The 15,659-nt window shown below is 47.5% G+C and overlaps 1 pseudogene; it reads right to left on the minus strand.

Annotated features, from left to right (window-relative positions):
- Positions 1-743: 743 nt before the first annotated feature.
- On the minus strand, positions 744-13,751 carry LOC126557937 (uncharacterized; annotated as a pseudogene).
- Positions 13,752-15,659: the final 1,908 nt, after the last annotated feature.

The raw sequence follows: 15,659 nt of genomic DNA on the forward strand, positions 1-15,659 counted from the left end.
GTCCCTATTGGAAGCTTTCGGTAAAGCTTTAGCTTTGCTTTACCGTTTTATCGGTCGATTTAATATTTTACCTTTTGCGGACACCCGTTTCACTGTGTTCACGGCTCACGGAAAAAGGGGAAAGGGGGAAAGAGCGCGGAGGGGAGTGGTGCGGTACGGTTCGAAAAATCCCACCCTGTTCCGGAACTAATTGCTTCCAGCGAGCCAGCAGCGTCGAACATGCATCACAACAACCCGAGTCAACCGATAGCGTTGTAGTGTACACACACACACACACACACCTCGACGTGTACGAGCGTCTTTTCGGTGCGGAGCTTTGGTGAACGGTTGTGGCATACAGGCTCACTTTCCTGCTTTCGATTGGCCCGCTTCAGCTGGTGTCCATGTTGCGACCGGGGACATTGGTAACTGTTTAACTAGACGGAAGTTCGAGAATCACCTTCGCTTGCAGTGTTTTTTTGGTCAATTTGTGGCTGCGGGTGAGAAATGGAGACAAGTTTTTGGCGAGGGAGCTGTGGCACATCCTACTTAGAGCTAGCACCTAGCAATTATACACTGTTGCACAACCAAGCCCAAGCGTTGGGTGCGAATAAATTCGTTTTGCAATTCGTTGGCAAACTTTGGATTCTGATGCGTGTGTGTGTGTGTGTGTGTGTGTGTGTGTGTGTGTGTGTGTGTTTGTGTACAGGGAATCCAGGGGTTTTGGTAGGGCGAGGGTATGGGAAGAAGGTGAGATGCTCAGCCTAAAAGAACCACCGCAGCGAGCTGATGCAGCCAACGCCCAACAGCAGCACAGTGCGACACAATCGCACCTATTTGATCGACTCCGGCTAGCGTTCGCTGTCCAGTGTCCACAATCGCTATCGCATTACCGTCTCCATCCAGCGTCTTCTGCGGGTAGAGTGGTAGAGTCCTTGATAACCAGCCACCAGCAGCATCTAGCAGACGGGCCAGAGTCTCCGGATGCAGCACTGCCAACAACGACCGGGCTGACGAGGACGCCGAAGATGATGCTGTCAAAGATAGAGAGAAAGAGAGAGAGAGAGGAAGGGAGAGAGAGGGAAAGAAAAAATGGAACGAGACCATATACAGGCAGATAAAAACAAAAATATTAGACATTAGAAGTAGCAGCATTGAACCGAAACCTTGGCACAGAACCACTTTCAATGCTAATGAGATAAACGGTGGACATTGATGATACCGGCAAAAACATCCGTTCGGCTTCGAGGTCGGGTTTCTATTACACTGCACCTGATGCCGGAAACGTACAGCCCAGACAGAGCCGCACAAATTCCAGCTCCGAAAATTCTGGGATGAAACATGCCCATCCAATCGCTTGGCCCCTTGGCACTGTCGCGCGCCCGAAAGGTAGGCATACCGCACAGCTTCCTTCTAGCATCCGGTGGGAATTTGTCAGCTGAGACACACAGGGCGTCCTGCCTTACCGAAAAACCCCCAATCGAACGTGTAGCACAAGCTCAAAAGCCCTTCCACTTATGCGCACTCACACATGCACACACACACATGGTTCGATGTTGTTACAGGGCGCTAAAGGATAATAATAACAAACCTCGATGATGGATGATGGTCGACCAGCCGGGGCTTACCTTCGTCCTTGTCGCTCATGAAGGAAAAGTGCACACCATTATCGCTGTTGGAGAGCACGCGCACCTGGGGATAGTTCTCGTCCGCCAACGCCACCGCCGAGTGCCGGTACAGGTCGAAGATGTGGGCCGCACACTCCACCTGCAAAATCACACAGCGAGCGAGAGAAACAACAACACTTTAAACAACGTCTTGCGGGGGGTGGGTGGTAAGGATGGTGGGCAGCAGCACCGTACTAGAGGGCAGCTTAGTTTGTGGTTTTGCTGTAAGTACCTCCAATTATCGATATATCGATGGGCATATTGCTCTCCTGTGTGCACTTACATACCGGTCGACCGGTGTTAGTTAGCCGGAGGACGTGATTAGCAATCGATCAAATCAATAATGTACACCCGGTACACACACACATACGCAGACGGACGCCTTTGCTGAAGGTGTTATAAACTATTCCTGCTTGTCTAGTGCGAAAAGGGCTACTACACCTGACGCACGTTACAACAGCACGCAAGCATAGTTTGATGCACAGAATGTACGGCAAATAAATCGTTTTTGGAAGGGAAAATTGAGCTCGGACGCCAATTTGAAACTGTTTGCCCCTAAATATATGCAATCATCAGCACAAAAACGTTTTAAACGTCTTAGTAATTTTTATCAGAATTTTACAGGAATTATTTTTAGTAACAGACTCGAAATATTACCATCCTTCCAGTGCCTAAAAATATGGAAATAGTGTAACAAACACCTATTGCTTCTTTGCTACCAATATCAGCCCTATTAAAAACTATATAGAAAAATGCAATTATTTACAATCGATTCAATCTATTCCTTGCACAACACAAACACACACAAAAATAATCCTCAAACAGCAACGACTAGAACCCATCCAATACAGTACGTGCTCACGAGATCGGTGTGAGTTTTTCCTGCACCGCAATATGGCTGTAATAATTTCGCAAAAAAAAACGCTCCAAATCTTGCTCTCCTTTTTTTTGTGACAGAAAATCGAACACCGACCTTTCATCGACAGTGACGGGTTCGAAAGTGCTTACGAAAAACCTTTTACATTCCCCACCACAACTCCCGTTTTGTATTCTCTCCTTCTCTCTCTCTCTCTCTCTCTCTCTCTCTCTCTCTCTCTCCTGTATTCTGTCGGAAGAGAGTTAAAAGCACGAGACGGCCCAATCGTGGCACCACTATGTATGGACCAAGGTGAGAGGAGGAGATCCCAAGCGGGGAAACGAAAGTCGCGGCAACTACGCGGCGTCCTCTGTCTGATACACAATTGACAGTAATTTCCGGCCGGCCGGTTGAAGGGTTTTCGGGGGCAACCACACCAATCTTCAGCTCCAGAACTTCCAAAATTCAAATCTCCCAACCCCGATTTTTTCGTTCGCTCACACCATCCGTCACCGTAGCGAATCTTCTAGTGCATCCAAAATGGAAGGCTTCCGCCCGCGCGGGCATTATTATTAAAACGTCACTTGTGTGACGTTTCCCGATTCGTTCATCCTGTTCAATGTTTTTTTTTCGGCGCTCTCCCCTCTCAATCTCTTGCTCTCTACCGCTGCACTTTTGTACTGTGGTGAACCTTCTTCCGTCCGTTTCAGTACGAGCGTTTGCGGTGTGCATACATGCAGGCGGTATGACGGAAATGGACAAAAAAGCTTTTCCGTGTACCCGACACCAAGTCCACCGGTTCCAATAACAAAACCCACCGCGAATTGCGATGTGTGTATGTGTGTGTGTGTGTGTGTGTGTATGTGTGTATAAAAAACGAATCGATCAAAATGTGTGACCTACAGCGGTACTGCTCGACTTCGCCTGCGCTTATACTTCCCGCACCGCGTACGATAGCATCCAGCGCCTGCATCTCTGCAACGCGCTAGTAGCAAGCTTCCATTTCGAGCACGGACTTGTTGATGGAAGCACCCGTACTTGCTTAACTCGACCCGATCACCAGCTCCTTAAGCCTCCACCTCTCTCTCTATACCTTAGGGACGATGCGATGCAGCTATGCTTCGACATGCTTGTTTTTCGTCCCCATTCTGCTCACTCATGTACACCCGGCCACAAAACAAAAAAACGTGCACCTGCATAAAACCAGATCGTCGTCGACAGCACCCTGATACCCTGTGTCACACCCGCACAACAACTGCAACCTTCATTTATTGTTATGTTTGCCCTTTTGTTTGCCCACTCCCACCCCATATCCCATCCACCATTGAAGCCTGGTTGCTGCTCCATTCTAAACAACCCGGCAGGCCTAGGCCTGAGCGCAAATCCCCGTACCACTCAACGGCCAACCCAAGCCCAAACGGAGAACCGACGGTAAATCGGAAACTTTTATTTTGCTCCGTACATTCATTCTATTCACCGGTTCTGGTTTACCCTCCTATCGAAATCGAAAACTCGAAACAATTCTGATTGATCGATCCACCAGCCCAAACAACATGCCCGCTCCGTTGCAGCTGCCCCTATTGCATGTTGAATTGTATGCGCCATTGGCTCGGTGGGCAATGCGCACCGCAGCACCGTAGATCGAAGTCGAAGAGCAGAAAAAAATAGGAAGGAAACGAAAAATCTTTCGGGACGCATTTTGCTGAATGATTTTCAAATAAAATTCCAATAATTCATTTCCTGTTGATCAACCACACAGAGTACGTGGGGTGGGGGGGGGGGGGGGGTAGTGAATGAGAGAGAGAAAGGGAAAACAAGGAGGTTCTTTATGTTCCTTCTTTTTCTCCTGCATGAGGGCTTTGTCTTTTCGACCGATTTCCCTTTTAGCTTCCGTTTTTACAGTGAGAAGCGATAGAATAAAAATATAGTATTTTGTAGATACTATATCACAATGGGTTTAAAAAAATCACTAGAGCCCCTTCCAGACAATACTTGTTCTTTATCAGCGCCTTAATGTATGTGAACTGCAGCACATGTCGTCGTACTTTGCGTAGTGTCGTAAAACGGATGGCAAGGCGTGAAAAAACTAGAAGGAATGAACAGCAAATTAGTCCGCAACTTTACTGTTCGGCTTAGAATTATGTTTTCCAACGTAATACTATCAGGAAAATAAAATCTGGATGGCACATTTTATGCAGCATATTTTTTTCAGTCTAATAACTACTGCTGTTAGGAAACACATCAGTTATGTTACAAACCGTCTTTAATCGATCTTAAACGGGTCTAATATCGAATTTTGCCTAGCTTAAGATTATTTAACAGTCTTTTTTGTTTTATGTTCAGTTTCTGCATGCAAAAAATGCAGACAAGCTAAAAACCGATTTTTCCATGTTTTGGAACAGTTACTACTGCCAAGCGTATCAACAGCAGTAGTATCAAAATCGTATATAAAGAGAGGCTTATTGTTATGCCCATCACTGTATATCTGCATGGTCAGGATCGGCCCGCGGCCGCAGGATTTAAAAAAAAAAACAGAAGAAGCAAACAGGAGAAACAGTTTTGTGAAAATGTTTGCAGCTCGCTTCGCTGCACATTTATAGAAATAAATTTTCCCAACTTCCTCGGTCATCTCCCCCACCAACGCCTCTCCCCCCCCCCACCACCTTCCTCCATCCTGCTCTCCCAAGGGGTATAGTGGAACAGCCTACAGAAAGGAGAACCCGCGTAGGAAACGAGAAAAAGAATGGAATACAAAAAGCATTTTAAAAAATCCCTCCCGGCAGCAGGAGCAACATGGCACCATGGCAAAACTAGCCACCAGAAAGCTTAGCCCAGGTGGGCTCGAAAAGAAAGATTGTACATATATAAATATATGAGTGTGTGTGTGTGTGTGTTTTTTTTTTTTATTCTAACCAAAAGAGAACTTCCACCTCCTTCTTGCTTCCGGAATCGGTGGAAAGGGGGAGAGGTGAGGGGAGAGAGGGGAGGGGGGGGGATTGTTTCACGCACACGGATCTAACTTTATTCGCCCGGTTTTGTACCGTGTTTTCCTCCATCTTCTAGTTCAAAAATTTTATTTCTACCTTCCCCGACCATGTTTTCTGCCCGGTTTTCCAATCAAAGAAAACATACTCTACCCGTTCTCTCTCCCTCTCCCTCCCTCAAAAACCTGCCCCAAGTTACCAAAGCACGAAACGCGGGGGATGGCGAGGAGTAGCATACCGCTTTCGGCTCATAAATCATTCATGCGTCCGATGTTGCTTGAGTGCGCTTATTCTTCTTCGCACTTCGCCATCGCTATTGCCCGTTGAAATTTCTTCCCCGTCTTATTCCTCCTGTTCCGGGTTTCCGGGAGCCAAAGTATTGTGTTTTTTTTTATTCGGTCTAAATTTTTTTTTTGTGATTTAATTTACTTTTAGAGCAGAGGCAGTTCACCTTTTTTCCTAGAGTTTCTAGCACAATCACACATTAGAAACATCACCCATGGTGACAAACGGTTTGAAAATCTAAAAACACAAACCCGGCAAAAAAATACTGCCGACAGCACCCCAAGAATAAAGTAATTTTGTCAGGCGAATTGCATAACTACCGAAGCTGTTCTGTCGGTCAATTTTTGTGCTTTATACTGGAAAGCATTTTTTGACACAAACACGCCTAAAGTTATACAATGCGCGTAAGTTCCGTCACTAAAAACCAGTATCCAAAGCAAAAAATCATTACGTTTTTATTTTTTCTAACAGTCTTTTTTTCTAACATTGTCAACAGCTTGTTTATCACTTTCGTGCACGAATGTTGCCCCCGGTACGGTAGCGTGGCCGGCCGATGTGCGGTACGTGCGCACTGGCGCTAGCGGACCGATGTCATCTGGCCGTGCGCCAGGCACCGCGAAATCACGAACGTGCTAAACATGATAATTTTTGCCTGACAAAAATCCCCCCAAAAAAACAGACAGCCTGCCTGCCAGTGTGTCGGCGCCGGTTGTGTGCCTGCAGGGAGGTGCCGCGGTACCGCCACGGGAAAGTTAGTGATGAAATTAATGCATTTAATTTTCGGATAACAAGACATCAATCAGCTCGCGGTGCGTGTGGGCGCGAGTGACCGGAACCGATCAGGAGGGGGAGAGGGCCTTAACCGTACCACCCTTGGATAGCAAGGACTGGCGAGAAAAGCTTGGCACCGTAAAAGCGGCAGATAAAGCATTCACTTTCATCAAGGAAAAGCACGAAATACGGGAAGAAACGCTGGCAAATTGTGTCTGTGTTTTTTCCGCTTAAAAAATATCCAATTAGTGAATGGGAAAACATCCAATTAGCTAGCGAGAGAGAGATAGAGTGAGATCAATCGAAACGCCTAACTTTAAGGCCTGCCCATTTACAGATAGCATACATTCGGGCGCACAAGATGAGCGTAATTTCTTTTCTGCTTCGTGGGCTTTTCCAGCTCTTTGCTGGTGGAAAGTTTTCCCGTCCGCATACACTAATTCAAATTCAACAGCACCGACAACTACAACACCCGCCAATGTCACCAGCTCCGCTTTGACGGGCTTGTTTATATTTTGTAAGCTACCGGGCAACGTGCGCACTGTTTGCTGCTGTCTTTGCATTGCTGATGAGCTACGCTTGAAGTGACGGTAACCGTCTTCCTGTAGCGACCAATAAAAGCAAAAGATTGAAAGTGAAAAGGTGCTTACATTGCCTTTGAAGCTGGAACGTGTATCAATTATTTCGCTCGCTGCCCTTTTTTTTTGTAAAAACTATTCTCCCAACAAGCATTCTTGACCGAACAAGCACCGATTTACAGCAACCGCTTTAAAGCTCACCCTAAATTTTGATCCATGTACACAGGCATCCGCTTCCGTTCCGGAGGGGAGACAACAAAGAAACGCAGTAGAAATGTTTTGTATGTGCAGGCGGGAGCCAAAGCGAGTAAATAATGACGACCCGCATTTAAAAAGCAGAGCAACGGAAGTTGCACGGTAAAAAGAAACCCCACGAAGAAAAGCGTTACTGAAAGAAAAATTTCCACTTCCGGGCGAACGGGCGGGCGCCGAAGCAACCTCTTACGCCTTACCTTTAGCTTGCCGTTGCGGAAGTGGCCATGCTCGAGCAGCAGCTTCAGCCGGGACACGGCAAGCTCGTACCGTCCGTTGGCGGCCCCTTTCCGGTGCTCGCCGGATGTGCTGCTGTTGGCCGCCGTCGGTGGCTCCTGGGTAGTGATGCTAACCGCCACCACCGACGGTGGCCGATCGGTCGACGACGAACCGGCACGTGCGTCCTCGAGGTCGTTTTCGCGCGACTCCTGTTCGGCGTCGGACGGTACCGTAGATTGCTGCTGCAAGGAAGACTTGGCTGATTGTTTTTTCCTACTGCTACTGCTAGGTTTGCTACTGCTAGTCGGCTGGGTCGCGTACTCCAACCGGGAGGGTGCCTGCAGCGGTTGCCGAAGCGGCAGATCGTTCACGAACCACTCGAGCTTCGGTGCCGGCAGGGACGGTCCGGAACGGCACTCAACCTCCAGGAACTCCTCCGCCCCGTAGAAAGACTTCATGTCGACGATCCGGGGCTCGCCGGCCGGTAGGTCGACCACGTTCATCGTGCGCGTCGCGATCTTCGTGTGGAACGAGGGTGCCGCCTCGGTAATTTCGCAACTATACTTGCCACTGCTCTGCGGTTCGACGTTCACCAACACCAGATGGCTCGCATTGGATAGGTTTACCTGTGCCGGGAGACGAACACCCAATTGGAGATAGCTCGTCTAGAAATTGGAAAACCGCCCCTCCCGGAGGACCTACTTACATTCACGCTGATGCCCGCCTTGGGAAAGATTTTAATCGATGGTATCTCTTTGGAGGTGTAGCGAAAAAATTCGTGCTTGCCCTTGTACCATTTGACCGAATAGAGATCCTCGTCCGGTAGGTCACATTCGCAGACCAGCGTTGCACTCGTACCGACCAGTACCGCCACCGGTACCTGTATGTGAACACTCTCCAGCCCGAGCACGCTGTGGGACACTGTGTGGGAGAGAGAGAGAGAGAGAGAGAGAGAGAGAGAGAGAGAACAAATTGACACGATTAGTATCCAATGGCTGGTCCTTTCGCATTACGCAGTCAAGCAGTTCGATTACGATTTAACTGGGTTTTACGGGCTTAAATAAGGACTTTATTTGATTAGCATAAACAATGGCATCCGACGGCATTTCGTTGGTGCCAAAAACCTCCGACGCTAGCACTGGGCGGCAACAGTCGCACCAAAATCGCCTGCAGGCCCCCTTGGGAAGGAGAACTGTACACTAGGAAATATTTGATCTCTTGCTGTGTTGTGCTCCTCTTACGAGACAAGATACGTAGCGTTCGTATATGTCTTCATTGTTAAATATTAACCAGCGTCCCACACCGAGTTTGGGAACATAGAATGGCAAATGTGGCACAGAGAGAAATAGACAGAGAGAGAGAGAGAGAGAGAGAGTGTGTGTGTGTTTGTCGACCCTCGGAAACCACTTCTGATAATTTAATTCTCTTAGGGTGATCCCCAAAACCCCCAAAAACCCTCGACCGCACACTGTCGGTTGGAGGCCATTTTTAATCAATAACGAAACAGCTACCGTACGTTATCGCCAATGAGTTGCAATTTTCTGCCAGGCCGCCTTTCTCTCGTCCAATTATATGCGACCAGTGATGTGCCGGTACCGTTTAAGGGTGTGCTGGAAAGTGTTGGACGTGCACATTCCTTGTGCCCTGATGACACTAAAACTTCATGAATGTTTTCATTAGTGCTGGTTGTCTGTTTATACCGCTAGCTTGACAGTTTGACCAACGTTTGGTTGTAGTAAACGTGTCATTCCTTATTAAATATATTACAAACTGTGCAACATTGTGTGTTGGGCTGCCCTACTGACAAACCTCAAAATTTACTGCCCAAAAAAAAAAGCATTATGCGTGGGAATTCTCGAGCTTCAAGAAATTCTAACGACACAGATGTGTTGCAACAGAATAGTCAAATGTGATGTCTCGATGTGCAAAATTGCTGCAGAAAGTTTTGTCCACACCCATACTTTCGAATACACCCTCTATCTCTCTGCATCGAGCAGACACACCATCTGGCAGACAGCCTCGAGCATAGCGAACCACCACCATGACTGGGGAAGATTTCCCAAACGCCCAAACACTGGTGCGCCTCGGAACGGTGACTGCAGCGCTTGGTAGCAAGGTTTTCATTATCCTCCTCCAGCCAGTTGGTCGCTAACCAAACACCTGAAGCGCCACGGGATGAAATGAGAAATAATTCTGACAAAATCAATCATCCTCACTCCAACGCACCCCGAACGCTCCCAAAACAACCAGATGTGCGGAGTGGCGGACATTTTGGGGGTTCATTAAAACGAGTGTACCGGACCGGTGCGAGACGGTGTTGCAAAACTGTTACATCATCACGCGCACGTTGATTGTTAATTACGTTACAATTAATTTTAATATAAGCCTCCGGATCAGGCGGTCCAGCAGAAAAAAAAGCGGGGGCTCCGGGTGCGACGTAGAGCCCCCAACCACTGGTTGGATCGTGCAGATTATGTTGAAGAATTCGTACGAAAGGTCCAACGTCCTCGCTGAAGGACGACTGATGTTCCACGGACACATCCCACACATCGTCCAGACATCCTCGGACACCTTGGGTACCCGAATTGCCTAATAAGCCTCATTAGCGTTCTCTCGTTCCCGTTGTGGTTGTGGTGCTTTTCCGCAGGTAAATCGAGTACACCTTCAAGTGCGCTAGTGCGCTCCATAGGTCCACTTGAGGTGAAGTATAGGGCGAAAACTGTCCAGTGTGTCGTCCGCCAGCGAAGGGAGGAAGCGGTAGCAGATGCACAGCAGAGAATCTGAGGACACACTCTAGTGTGAAGATGCTCGCATCACGACTCCAATGCCCCGGTGAGTCCTTGCCAGTCGCATTGATGTACGACCGGTTTCCAAGAATCTGGCTCGGGAGGCGAACTGCCAACAACGGCTTCGTTTGCCGACCGCAAAAAAACACACACACATCCGGCACAGCGGTGCAACGTGTGCAGCCGAACCGAGCATTGCCGCTAACGACGTCGGTACGATGATAGGCATGTAACATCAACACCTCAGCCCGGGTGTAAAACGCGTGCGAACGCGTGCTAGATGCTGGAAACGCTCCATTTTTTTGTTGTTTTTTATTCCTGCGCCACTATTCTACCCGCGAGGCTCCAACCAAATAATACACAGCACGCGAGCAGTGTAGCAGCAGTGCCACGTCAACAGCGAACGGTGGTGTCGGGTGGGAAAATAATACTCTCAATGACAGCTTCTTGCCGGAAGCCACAAAGGCGCACGGATAACGAGACTTCGGCCCAACGGTTTGACGGGTGCCGCGGGGTAGCTCAAGGGTTTGTTGGGTGCAGCTGTTGTCTTTATGGTGCCGGCGTGCGGAGAATTCTCGCGGCCCAGCCACGGCATGGAAGCGTGCGAGAACGTAGCATGTTAATTTGGTATATTATTACAATATTTTCCTCCCGCGTGCGTGTGTGTGTGTGTGTGGGAGATTCTCCGTCTCTTCGCCATCTTGGTTTGTTTCTTTTTTTACGACTCACGTGTATTTGCATTCACACACACACACACTCTACACAGTTACGGCACCCGCTACAAGTCAGCAAACTGTCGAAATGGTATGAGCAAATGCAAACAAACACGGCCATACTCATTTATCCTACGCTTTTCCTCGCGCATCTGCACCCTCACGCCATCTTCCACTGTACAGGGCAACTAGCAGGGTCGTGAAGAATCAGCCAAGCTCTGTCGGCTCTGCATGAGGTACATTCTATCATCACTCCTGCCTGCTCTGTTTGTGAAGCAAATACGGTGGAAAACATGCTCCAGCAACCAGCAATAACAGCGGCAGAAGGTGAAGAAGGGGAGGGGGGGGATAAAAAAAACCTCTCACAAGCGCACACATATATTCAAGGATGTAGAACACGTAGTGCTACCGGGTGTACTGTAGCCTACTGTGCCTTGGTCCGCATGGTATCGCGCAACGGTGAAGTGGGCGTCATGAGTCAAACTTTTTTGAGACTTTTTTTTTGTTATTCCTTTCCACCCCCCCGGTGAGTTATATTACTATTGAAGCTTGGAAAGGGTGATGTTATTCAGTTACGATCTAATTACACCGTTTTTAGGAGCATTCCTTGGTTTGCTCTGCCGTCCCAAAAGAGGCAAAGTGGTTTCAAATGGGAGGGTTGAGGGCAGGCAAGAGTACATGTAATGGAAACTTTTTTGTTTTAAACTGGATTACTTCGGCAGGATTTGAAGGACTTTAACTTTGTACTGTGGATTGAAAAAAATACTGTGCGCAAGAAATTCTCGTTTGAGGTATATGAAATAGGATTAGTCAATTTACTAAGAAATTCATACAAATCCGAGAATGTTTGCTTGTAGCTGAAAACAGCTACTATTAATAGTGTTATCCAGAACGCAAAGTTTACTGAGGACCTAAGATGACATGAACTTAGCGTCTGTGTTTTGTTGAAAATGCATGGGATAATACTGCATGCTATATTCTAGATTAAATGCTGGTTTTGAGTATTCATACAACATCAGTAGATCTTCGTCTTAATTTTTTACGACCTACAAGGTCATCCCGGCAATCGAAAGACTTACGAGACTTACTGTTACTATCTAGTTAGATAGCCAGTCCTCCTTCTCACGGAGGAAAGGTTTGGGTGGACCTGCCGTGCCAACGGTTTAGATTTAGAACTAATACATATGAAAATAATAATCAGTGAACTTAGAACTTTTACAATCCCAGTCAAGTTTCGCCAAGACATAAAATAAAAACAAATCTTAGAATAAAACAAAGCAAATGGGATTAACTATGTCCTCAAAATGTAGAATATTGTTGGATCTGGGGGCGCTTCCATTGGTAGAGCCGACAGCACCGATTAGCAAGGCAGGCCCAGAGTCCATTCCCACAGTGAGGACTTGCTATAAAACTTCATGGTTTCAGTCTAGTAAATCTTTTCGATGACCGGCGTGACTTCGTATGAAATATTAGTAGCCTTTCTACCAAGAATTTCACAAAGCGAAGCCCTGAGCGAATTTTCTATCATTTTAATCAACTCTTATTGACAGTTCTACCTCACCGGACCTGTATGTTATTAAAGCGCTTGAGGCGATTCAAGCCAAACGCCTGTCTGGTGAAGGTCTTTTACTCCCAACCCCTTGCTTTAAGCTTTCAACTTTAGGTGCTAGTCCAGACTAGTGTAGGGAAAAGCGAATCGCAATGGAGATTCGAAGTTTTGAATCCCAATTAGAATCCGAATCAGTCATATTGTGTCACCGATCAGAATCCTAAACGAATCTTTGCCAAATTGTGCTCGTCAATTAGGATTTAGTCCGACCCGAATCTTTTTGGGGATTGAATCTTCGGATCTTCCGTGTCCCGTGTCTCTCTAATCCAGATAAGTCTCTGCTAACAGTTTCCGGAGGTTAGTGTTTACTAACTTTACTACTAGAATACATAACCCGATGGATTAAAAAGAAATATAATAAGATACAAAGCCCAAAACCAGCAAAAAAAAAAAATTCACAGTAGTGAATATCCATTTCAGTTTGAATCAAGTGTTTCAGTTCAACCAGCGTCGTAAACGGAATCAAAAACTTTGTCCAACACTGATCTATTTCATTGAACACCGGCTAATGTACTCCTCAGACATCTTGTTATCCTCTCCTGCAGAACTACGTCCCCACACGTCCAAGGTGAACGATGAGCGAAGAAATTTAAATTCCGAAAACTTCTCGTCTCGTACTTCCGAAGCAGCACAAGCTACAAAAAGCAGCAATCTGCATGCATTCGGAATCGAGTAGTGACACTAACGTGCCTCCAGAAGCCGGCCTGTACCTGACTGTACAGCCTGTGAAATTGTCGGTACAAAATCGGCACGAAAACGATGGTTTAATAAATCGAAAACGATGTGCAATGTGCAATTCGGGGGATACAACAAAAAAAAAACCCCCACCCCGTCCCCCGTGCACACCGTCCGTCATATCGGAGAGGGTTTTTGGTATGGCAAGACCTACGACCAAAACCTGACCTGACAGGGGGTAGCCGTTGTGTGCTGGTTATCGTATATTCCGGTACCTACCTTGCATTGCCAGCAGCTGTATAAGGCAAAGGACGATTTTAAGCTGAGCACATAACATTTTCACTTCTGCTCACGTCCGCTCCGTGTCCGTGTAATGTGGCTCCTCCACCCCCCGAAAGAAAGAAAAAAAAATTGGAAGAGCTGTCCGGCTGTTTTTTTTTTTTTTTTTTGGGGGGGGGCTTTTCAAGAGGAGACGGGCCAGGCCCCCGTTGGACAGGAATAGGGGTGGGAATTTTGGTTTTTCTTGTACGTTTTCGTTAGCGGGAATCGTTCCGCTTGCTGCTGCTGCTGCTGTTGCTGCTCAACGTCCACGTGCCGCAGTTTCAATCACTTGCACCACCCAGAACTCATCCACTACCGGACGCACCGTTCTCTACCGTGCACCGTAACAGAGTCACAGCAGCGCACCACTTAATGCATGTTCACTGTAGGATGGTTGGGTTTGGTTGTTAGTTTTGCTTTTTGCCTGTCCGTTGCGTTGCTTCGTGATCGACACACTGACCCTCGCCGAGTCGCCCTGCCCGGGCATGATGTTTGGAGTGGAGTTTCACTCATCCAGGGTGTAGAGCACAGTACGTGCCGGAGCTGGTAGCACGACCGTCGCAAACTGTTTCCGCTTTTGGGTGCGAGATCCGGTGTGAACAGTGCGCCCGAATTGCTGCAACCCGCCCAACACAGGACGCTCTGACCTGCTCTGTAGGAGACAACCACCGCACACATACACACCCACAACGACACACACATACACACTAAAGCGCTCGAGGTCGCTGGCGGAGGGTAAATATTTGTTCTTGTCCTCTAGATGATAGAAACACTTTCACCACTACCCTCGTCAACGCTCTCGTCGATGCTCCACACCGTTCCTGTTCGTTCGGACGGGCAAGGGTTCCGTGCTGCCTGGTGGAGCTCATTGGCCCCATCCGGTTTCGCATCTACATACGAGCGCACTACGTTCCGTGCACTAGGCAGCGGCCCGAAAAACTACAGGAACGCTTCGAACACCTCGACACAACGACTCAACAGTTTACCACCGATTTTCTGAAACCGAACACATTTCGTACCCTACACTGTACACATGTTTCAGATGTTGGTATGGGTGGCTTTTTTTTTTTTCAACACTTCAGTTTGTCGTCCAACGTTCGAGCACTGGCAAAAGGATCACGGCTGGACTCTCCGATCGGAGGTCATGACTGACGGCAACCTTCCGCCAAGGATTCAACTGCACACCACGCTTTGATCCTGCAAAGTAGAACACAAACAGTACACCCGGAGGTGTGTGTGTGTGGGGAGGGAGTAAGTAACGTACTGGTGCAGACAGCTTTACCAGGCACTCATCATGCACCGACACCTTCATCTGGTCTGGTTATGAATAAAATCAAAGGCTTTATAAATAATGAATCCCATGAATCACTCGCCATACATACGGTGCTGCTTACTCCGTCTTCTGTCGTACATCCGTGCCACACACTTTGCAATGAAGTACTACTAGCGAAATATTGCACATTGATGTGATTGTAGATATTGCTCTGGTAAACATATAGGCAAATACTCTTTTTTTACTGAGTTCCGGAGACCAGGAACTAGGTCGAGAAATTAAAAGTTTGCTTCGAACATTACTTATACACTGAACCTATCCCCCAACTACTAATAATAAACTTCATCCTCCCTCCCTCTGTCTCTCCCAGCTGCTTACCGAACCAGCCTCCAAGCGATCGGTGACCCGATTTTTAGATCTCTTTCAGGGGCCTGCCAGGAAGATTGAGCGAGTGCTTAACTTCGCACCAGACGAACAAAAAGGAACCCAACCGGCAAACCGGTCACCGGGACTCCTGGTGGCCAGTATGTTTTGCCAGCAGTTGGCATGAATAATGAATTGAGCATGAGTGGGCAAGAACAAAAACAACTACACAATCACCCACACGTGCGCACACACACGCCAGAGCAAACTGTAGAATCAAATGAAACTCTTGATAATTAATTTGATCTTAATTGAACTACGCTCGCTC

The sequence above is a fragment of the Anopheles maculipalpis genome, chromosome X (assembly GCF_943734695.1).
Source record: "Anopheles maculipalpis chromosome X, idAnoMacuDA_375_x, whole genome shotgun sequence".
Taxonomy (NCBI): Eukaryota; Metazoa; Arthropoda; class Insecta; order Diptera; family Culicidae; genus Anopheles; species Anopheles maculipalpis.